Raw genomic sequence first — 10,404 nt, forward strand, 5'->3', positions numbered from 1 at the left:
GACACAGTCACTGTCCTCTTTATTAGGCACATCTGTTTAAATGCTCATTAATGTTAACCCTTGTATGGTGTTCGGGTCTGTGAGACCCGTTTTCAGTTTTTCTCAAAAGAAAAATGAAACAATTAATTATTTTTTCAACCTGAAATTCATTGGCTTTGGCTTATTTTCTGTGAAGAACATAAATCTGAACAATTTTTCGATGACCGCATACTGTACCTCCCCCCACGCATTTACATTACATACAAGGTTTTCGGGTCCACTGGACCCAGGTCTAATAAAAGTGTTGAAAGTGTAGGTCCTGTGTTCCCATACTCTGTCCTCCTCCTTTCTGGTGCTGCTGATAGTGTTTTCTTCCCCTCCTGCTCTCGCACAAAGTTGCAACATTGTTGAAAATTCAACTATCAACACCGTCTGCTCTTACATTCCTGCACATTTTACCCTCTTTCTTGAGGGATCCAAATTTTATTTTCTCATACCCTGTCCCACCTGCAAATTAGGGGCATAATACTATAAATAAGACTTTGCCAGTGTGGTTCTTTATCACAACTGATCAAGATGGCAAAAGATTATCTGCTGCGAGGGCCATCCAATTGATTTTGGAAGAGAGAGGAGCTTTGGATGATGATGTTGACAAAGAGGTTTCAGAATATTTCACATTTCTGAAAATTCAGAGTCTGACAGTGACTTTGAAGAAGAGGATGAGGTTGAGCACCATTTAGTAACAAAACGAAGACGAGTACTCCATCAGCAGCCAGCTCCAGGACCAGAACAAGCCCACCAGACAGCAAGTGAAGAAATATGGATGTCAATAACTGGTGAAATTGAATGGTCTTCTTGCCCAAGAAATGAGCCACCCTGCAGAGCTGTTACTGTGATAAGCCAGGGCCAACACGGCTGAAAGTTACTCATGTGCAGGACATCAAGTCTTTATTTGAGCTTTTCATCCCAGATTCCATCCAGAAAATGATTCTGGTCTGGTTTGCAGACCGATATCGATTGCAGCACGATCAAGCACGATGGACCAAATTGATCTACAGGCCTACTTTGGGGTTCTTATCCTTGCAGGAGTTTTCAGGTCCAAAGAGAAATCCACAGAATCTTGTGGGATGCAGAAACCGTCACGAACCTTTCCGTGCATCAATGTCTCTGGAAAACTTCAACAAAATTTCCAGGATTATCCGTTTTGATAACCGAGATGACAGACCAGCTCAACGGCAGAGAGACAAGCTAGCTGCCATCAGGACAGTGTGGGATAAGTGGGTGCACCACCTCCCCCTGTTTTACAACCCTGGGCCTAATGTCACCATTGATGAACAGCTGATGTCATTTAGTTGTGAAACATATTGCTTCACGTGTAAATGTGTTGTGTCTTTCCACTCACTTCACTTGATTATAACTGATTTATTTTTTTATAACATTTTATAAAAAAAAAACAAAAAACGAGAAGCACATTAATTCATAAATGTGATCTAACAAAGGTAAAGGGAAAAAATTAACCATGTTTGCTGTTCATATGGCTTGTAATTGGGATGAAGTAAACATCTGTTGAGTAATTTAACATAAAATTGTTTGATAGAGTTAATTTGGAAAGCCAAAACTCTAGCGGGTCCACCAGACCCATGAACACTGGCTGAGTAACAAAAATATGAACACCACACAAGGGTTAATTTCACTAGCTGGGCCCACGTCCTCATTTTAGGTTTGGGAGCATTTTTTTAGTAGATAAAGGTGAATGGCTTAATCAAGAATTGAACTGCGATTTGGGGAAGGCCTCAATGGAGACTGGCGGCAGCTCCTGGGCCTGGCAGATCCCCATGTATTAATGAGAAGTGTAGAAGTGAAAGAATTGAAAAAAGGGGAGGAAGGGGGGGGGGGGCACAAAAATGAGAACGAACAGCTTGTAGAACGGGGCGGTTGTATATAGTTAAGACCCAGAAGGGACATGTTTGGAGGTGTGGACCCGCTCCTGAAATTCAGATAATTTATCTCTAAGTCTAATCAGCCAATCAGACATCATCAAGACAATGGTCTGAAAAAGAGAAAATATCCCATGAGCGGTAAAAATGCCTTAATGTCAGAGAGGAGAATAGTTAGACTGCTTCAAGACAATAGGGAGGCAACAATATCTCAACTAACCACCATTATGCAAAGTATATAGAAGAGCATCTCTGATTGCATGGTATGACAAGCGTTGAAGGAGATGGGCTACAGCAGCAGAAGACCACACTGGGTGCCATTCCTGTCAGCTAAGAAAAGGAAAGTGAGGCTACAGTTCACACTGGTTCACCAAAACTGGACAAAATTGGAAAAATGTTGCCTGGTCTGATGTGTCTCCATTTCTGCTGGAACATTTGGATGGTAGTGTCATAATTTGCGACAAACAACATGATCCATCCTGCCGCTCATCAGTGGTAAAAGCTGCTGGTTGTGTAATTGTGCGGGAGACATTTTCTTGGTAGACTTTGGGCCCTTTAGTACCAACTGACCATCATTTAAACACTACGATCTACCTGAATATTGTTGCTGATGATGTCCATCCCTTTATGACCACAATGCGCCCAGAATAATGCCCAATGCCACAAAGCTCAGATCGTCTCAAACTTACGGTGACGCTGAGAAATCAAATGCACTGCAAGTGAAGAAAACATCAGCAAATAGAAAATTGCACAAAACAAAATGGAAGTACGGGACGGGACAAGGGTACGGGAGCTCGACAGATGGATTGGTACTGCGGCTGCAGTGATGCGGATGCTGTGTGTAAGAGCGAAGCTCTCAATTTATCGGTCAATCTACGTCCCTCACCTATGGTCACGAGCTGTGGGTAGTGACCGAAAGAACGAGATCACGGATACAAGCGGCGGAAATGAGCTTCCTCCAAAGGGTGGCTGGCCTCTCCCTTAGAGATAGGGTGAGAAGTTCGGCCGTTCAGGAGGGGCTCAGAGTAGAGCTGCTGCTCCTTCACATCGAAAGGAGCCAGTTGAGGTGGTTCGGGCATCTGACAAGGATGCCTCCTGGGCGCGGTGTTCTGCGCATGTCCAACCAGGAGGAGGCTCCGGGGCAGACCCAGGACACGCTGGAGAGAATATCTTGTGATTGTTGTTTTTGTGAGCTTTTGCACCCTTTTGTTCTGCTTTTTGTTGTGTTTTATTTAACATCAATTGTGGGGTTTTTGTGCTCTTGCAATGTTTTTCTATTTCCTGGTGTTTTCTTAAGTTGCAGTGTGTTTGACCTCCACCCTACAAACTGGTTTCTTTAACAATGACAATGTAAAATTGCTAGGGGAGCCTAGACAGATTACATGGTAAAGGATACTTTTGCTATGCACATTTGTTGTTTGCATTTTCAGTCTTGGTCGTAAGCTCTGCGATTATTATTCACATTTGTGGAATTATTTTCAAGACATGTCAGAATGTCCACATTGGTAATATTCTACACGAATTACTACAGGACGTTTGTGTTAATATTGTTCTCAGCATTGACAGAGTTTGGAAACATTTCTATTGAAACAGCATCACCTTGCTCGTGCATCTATGTGACAACATGACAGGGATGGATGTAACAAGCTACTGAGAGGAAATTGTGGCTGGCCAGGTTGTTTACCTCAGTGAACACAGGATTGAGGCACTAAATTGAAAGACAGGATTATAGAGGAAATCCGGATAGAGATAGGACGATGCCTACTTTAAAAAAAGAGCTTGGTCAACAAACCCAACCCCTTTCTCATCTCTGTGAAATTATACTCTTTTCTTCTTTCTTCTGTCTCTAAATATCTAATGTTCTTGGAACATGTCAGTATGCACCTAGTGTATTCTCGTCTTTAACAGCTGAATCAAATCTAACACCTTCCACTCCGGAGAAAGATTTTCACTTGCTGAATCTCCTCCAGGGGCTTTTTTTTTTTTTTTTTTACCATTTCTTTGACACTGCTGTAGGAATAGGTTTGAGATTATGTGCCAGTACTGATTGTAACTTTAGATTACAGCCTGGAATTTTTCAGGTCCAGCTGAGATAAGTTGAGATGGGGTTGACTCTGGTAAAAGTCTGTCTCTGCTGGGAATTTAAGCAGTCCGGTTATCTGATACTAAAAGCTATGATCAGGAGATACATCCACGAACAGTCTGAAGTGTAGTCATCTTGCGTACTACTCAGATACACAAAGGTTATCTTTGAACATCACAAATAGCTACTGTGTTGCTCCCTCGGGATGATGGTGCGCATGATTACGAGAAAAAAGTCGCTAGATGTTTTTTTCAAAATAAGCTAGTGCTTAATAAAAAACAAAGAACACACATATAGACAGCATTTGAGTTTGTAGCACCATGACAGTGGATACATGTCAGCTAAACATGTAAAATGTTGATAAGTCATTAAAATCTGCCAGCATTTTTTTTTCCTTAAAAGAAAAAAAGGTTGGGGGAGGCATATTTTTATGTGTTAACTTGAAGAGTAAGCTCATAAGATTAGTTAACATGCTTGTTGTAGATTTTGCTTAAAAAATAGAAATATTAAAACGTTTAAAACCAAATACACTTGCAGAAACTTGTCATGCCAACAATGCCAGTGTTAAAATGCCCAACTAGTCCTTCATAACAGGGGCATATGCAGGGTGTCCCATAACAGTGGGACACATTTTATTGTTCGGTTAAATTTTGAACTGCTGTGTACTGTGATGTATAAGCAGTGGAGCTCATTTTGATATACTTTCACAGGGATCTGATGCCTTTTTTTGCACCAACAGAAAATACATACATCGTGAAATTATACTTCACCAGCCAAAGCTCCATCCTTAGATCTCACATCAAGATCTAGGTATTACCCCCGTGGACTTCTTGTTGGGTTACCTCAAGGGAAGTGTATGCAGCAAAAGCCCAGCGCAGCTTTGCAGCTAAAACAAAGCATCTGTAGCAAGACTGCCAATATTCCAGCTGATATGGTAGGCTGTGCTTGGATTGAGAGACGTGGCGTGAGAATGTTCTCTTTGTAGTGCTGAACATCTAAAAGATGCAATATTTAAATGTTACATAATATGACTGCTGCATTTTAGCTATGTAATAAATATATATCAATAAGGATCATTTGGAAGAATTGAACATGATAAGAATTGACTCTGATGACCTGTCATAGCAGAACAGCAGAACAGCATCCTAGCGGTGATAGGAATTAGAAAAGGACCCTGTGGAGTCTAGACTGGCTGTGATGAAGATGAGGATGGAGCCCTGGATGGAGCTCTGAGTGACCAGGATCAGGTGGAGTTGGAAAGAAGGTGGATGGGTATGAATGAGAGTCTAAAAAAGACAAGCAGGAAGAAGGGCTAGAACAATGACGTCAGCACTGAGTTTGGCCACGTGAGAAAGTGGAAGTGATGTAAACTAGAGATGGCACGATACCACTTTTTAAGGTCCGACACCGATTCCAATATCATAAATTTGGATATCTGCCGATACCGATATGAATCCGATATAGCGTATTTTGTAATCAATAAAACTGTTTTTTTTTTTTTTATAAATATCTTGCTGCATTTTGTAGAAGTTCACACTCACGTTTTAAAAAAAAGAGACTGAAGCTATTCTGTTATACCTGTATGGAAAAAATACACTCCACCCAAAACATTTTAGAGTTCAGCAACACTGATCAATCTAATAAATTTAAACCTACACCATCCTCCCTATTCTGGTATTTTAATGAGTACTTAGTGGAAATATTAAGCAACCTAACTAATAGGGTTGCCAACTCCCAGCAAAAATATTAGGGAACCACCCCCCGCCCTTAATCGATGTAACCAACTTTAATTTAATGCAAGTGTAAAAGAAATGAACAGAAATCAATAATTTTTCTACAATATTTAAATAGATTCAACATCTTTCTTCAACAGAATTGCAGACTGCACAGATGGTACCTTCCCAAAGGAAAAAGTACTATAGCTTACTAGGGTATATTAGACTTAACAGTTACTCTATACAATAATCGATTTATATACATTTAATCAGATGACCACTTTTGTTGTAAGATTCAGATAATTATTTATTCAAAGTTTTTAAATGACATAACAAAGAAAAATATTTCTTTGTGCCCCCCTTTCCCTGTTAATGCCCTACCTGGGCCCCCTGGCAAAACTTTGCTAGACCCGCCCCTGCACAGTTACCAGCCATCAGCTAGCATGAAAGGATCCTGGTGTTATTTGTCTCTCAGAAACAGTTCATAACTTCCCTTCAACTCATTCATGTCATCTAAAAGGTAAACCTGTTTCTCCATCACCTGTTCAGTTCTGATGATTCAGTAAGGACATCTCCTGGTTTCATCTTCATGTTTCCCTCTCACCACATATACAAACGGATATCATGACCAGCAGCTTTTACAGCTGTGGCTCCAGCAAACATACTAGAAAGTAATATTAAATACATTCTAACAACAGCTCATCACGCTTAAACGTGCTGCTGTAGTTTATCCACTGGTCTCCTCTTTCTAGCGCAAAGTGGACGATAAACAAACAAGAAAGACGGGACTTGCGGCAGAAAAGCCGATCAGCTGATCATTGATCAGTTTCATGATTGAAGTAGCAACAGGAGAGGGAGGGGGAGAGAATGAGAGAAGTAGATGCAACTGCGCAGCAAAACCACAGAATAACTCCAGCTTTGTGTCTATTTTTTAATTCTAGCTGAAGTACAAATCGCTTCCTTTTCACCTCAGTATGGAACTCCGATGGCAAGTCCAGCTGTGGCTCAATATATCAGTTGTTAAGCTTAACGTGGAAATACTATGCAAACATTCAGGGATGAGCTTACACACTTGCTTTACTTCTCTGGGATAGTTTTCGCCGAGATGAAATGCCGCGGTTAGGAAGCATGTAGCGAGGCTCCAAACGCTCCAACAGACCGCCGACAGGTCTCGCAAACAGCCGCTCTATCACGTGACACATACTGCTCTGATGCCCCTAGCTGGGTTACGCCAAGTAGCGCGTTTTGTGAGGTGATTTTGTGATACTTCGGATCGGATTACATTTTTTATTTCTCTCCAATATCCGATCCAGTAATTTAGGTCAGTATCAGACCGATACGTAATATCGGATCAGTCCATCTCTAATGTAAACAACCAGGAAAGCTACCAGATGAATTAGTACATACCTAGTTAGTACAAACTACACTCAACAAAAATATAAACGCAACACCTTTGTTACTGCTCCCATTCCCCATGGGATGGACGTAGAGACCTAAAATTCATTCCAGATACACAATATAACCATCCCTCCCAAACAGTGGTCACAAATCAGTCCAAATGTGTGGTAGTGGGCACATCTGCTATATTGAGATAATCCATCCCACCTCACAGGTGTGCCACATCAGGATGCTGATCTGACATCATGAGTAGTGCACAGGTGTACCTCAGACTGCCCACAACAAAAGGCCACCCTGGAATGTGCAGTTTTTTGCGCTATTGGGGGTCTGGGGACCCAGAACCGGTCAGTATCTGGTGTGACCACCATTTGCCTCATGCAGTGCAACACATCGTCGCATGGAGTCTATCAGATTGTCAATTGTGGCCTGTGGAATGTTGGTCCACTCCACTTCAATGGCTGTGCGAGGTTGTTGGATATCCGTGGGAACTGGTACACGCTGTCGTATACGCCGGTCAAGCACATCCCGAACATGCTCAATGGGTGACATGTCCGGTGAGTATGCTGGCCATGCAAGAACTGGGACATTCTCAGCTGCCATCTGCCCTGAACAATGTGAACCATGATTCATCCGTGAAGCGCACACCTCTCCAACGTGCCAGACGCCATCGAATGTGAGCATTTGCCCACACAAGTCTGTTACGGCGACGAGCTGGAGTCAGGTCAAGACCCCGATGAGGACGACGGGCATGCAGTTGAGCGTCCCTGAGTTTCTGACAGTTTGTGCAGAAATTGTTTGGTTGTGCAAACCAATTGTTCCAGCAGCTGTCTGGGTGGCTGGTCTCAGACGATCTTGGAGGTGAACCTGCTGGATGTGGAGGTCCTGGGCTGGTGTGGTTACACGAGGTCTGCGGTTGTGAGGCCGGTTGGATGTGCTGCCATATTCTCTGAAACGCCTGTGGAGACGGCTTATGGTTGAGAAATGAACATTCAATGCACGGGCGACAGATCTGGTTGACATTCCTGCTGTCAGCATGCCAATTGCACGCTCCCTCATTGCTTGTGGCATCTGTGGCATTTTGCTGTGAGACAAAACTGCACATTCCAGGGTGGCCTTTTGTTGTGGGCAGTCTGAGGTACACCTGTGCACTACTCATGATGTCAGATCAGCATCCTGATGTGGCACACCTGTGAGGTGGGATGGATTATCTCAATATAGCAGATGTGCCCACTACCACACATTTGGACTGATTTGTGACCACTGTTTGGGAGGGATGGTTATATTGTGTATCTGGAATGAATTTTAGGTCTCTACGTCCATCCCATGGGGAATGGGAGCAGTAACAAAGGTGTTGCGTTTATATTTTTGTTGAGTGTATAACCCAAGACACTTTGGTTGAAAGTGTGTCCTGTCATTATTGCGCTCACCTAATTCAGCTAATTTAAGTCCCTGAAATTGATTGCTGTGGCTTAGTGTGTTTTGAAGTGTTTTAAACTGAATAACTTAGCACAGATGAGCTTACTAAGGTTTCTATCACTATGGCTCAGTTACAGTGGAGTAAAAATATGGCTGTGACCTCTTGTGACTAGGAAAACTCTTTAGTTGGCCGCTGATTGCTTTGTATTTTTGAATGTAACCGATTGAAAGTAAATAAAGTAAAGTGAATTTCTGTTTCTGCAGACAGCAACAGATTTGCAACAGAGGGGAAAATATTTGTGATTTTTGTCACTTCATAAGTTTAATTGCTGTTATTATCACAAACAGATTGCTAGCATAACAACATTCAATTGCAGACGGATAGCAGACTAGCTGATGACAACAGGTCTGCTTTCCATCTTCAAAGCAACCACTTCAAATCCAAGTTTACTGCACAGTGGAAATAATTTGGGTCATAGTGTAGTCTTCAACCAGTGTTTTCCCTAGAGTGGTTGTAGCATTAGCTGATAACTTTTCTCTATATCGTTACTTCACCTTCAAAGAAAAGAAAAGCTTCAAAATACAAACTAAAGGATCTACAAACCAGTGGTTGATGTGACAGCAGCAGCCATCTTTTGTATACAATTGATCTGCTGCCATTGGTGTAAATAATTCATCATGCAGATGACTGCTGAAATTATTTTTTTGATGGATAGCTTGGCTCACCAAAAAAAACAACATAGACATATTATATTATATTATATTATATTATATTATATTATATTATATTATATTATGCTTCTACTGCAAACCTGTTGCAGGAGTGCAAATATGTTATGTGGTCAAGACATAAATGAGAACACCTTTGTGGGACTAAACAGTGTATTGTGACATTATCACAGCACACATATGCTTCAGAAGCATTTACAAATTATACTCTCATCTAAAATAAGAAGTGATGACCTGTTATATGTGTTGTTTAAGACAAGTAAACCAGTCTTCCTCTTAACAGTCTCTTATCCTGCTTTATGAAGGCTTTCCCTTTCTATTGCTGCTCCTAAATTATTAAACAGCATTACACATTTGCATGATGGGCACATAACTTAATTCTTGGTGAAAATGTTCACACTTTCTGCTATTAGTTGTTTTATATTGATCACAATGGGGACTTTATTATAGATTGTTGGTCATTTAGAAACCAATAAGACATCAAAAACAGCTCAATGATAGGATAAGTCTTACCACATAATAAACCAAATGAATGATCATGTCTAGCTATCACAGAAATGGATTAATCTTCACTTTAACTGATTAAGCTTAGCGTACAGACGATGAAAGCAGCAGAGCAGGAAATAACCACAGTAATAACAGCAGAGAAAAGGAAATTATGTACCTATCCAGGTCTCTGTCATCGTTTGAAGGGATACTGCAGATCTACCCTCATACCTGTCGTATTCTGAGGTGGCAAAATCCTTTCTCGTATCACTTTATATTGATGAAGTAAGGAAGGAAAATAATTTATTTCACCATGAAAATCCCTGTTAAGATTAAACTTCATAATCCTCTTTCACTGAATAATTTCAAAATCACAGATAAGAGATTATATTTGCTGAAACAGGTTACCCAAAATATCATAGAGCGTAGTTTCTGAAAAGCTAGACTAATCCTTTATACCCAATTTAATTTCCAGTATTGTTGTCTAATATGTAATATACATTTCAACATATTTTTCAGTGGGTTCATGCATCATAGAGTGCATCTACACTAAACAGCAAAATTCACCAGAGTGCATTGGATGGGTTTCCCTTTTTATATATATATATATATATATATATATATGTGTGTGTGTGTGTGTGTGTGTGTGTGTGTGTGTGTG

The sequence above is a fragment of the Maylandia zebra genome, linkage group LG11 (genome assembly GCF_041146795.1).
Source record: "Maylandia zebra isolate NMK-2024a linkage group LG11, Mzebra_GT3a, whole genome shotgun sequence".
Classification (NCBI taxonomy): domain Eukaryota; kingdom Metazoa; phylum Chordata; class Actinopteri; order Cichliformes; family Cichlidae; genus Maylandia; species Maylandia zebra.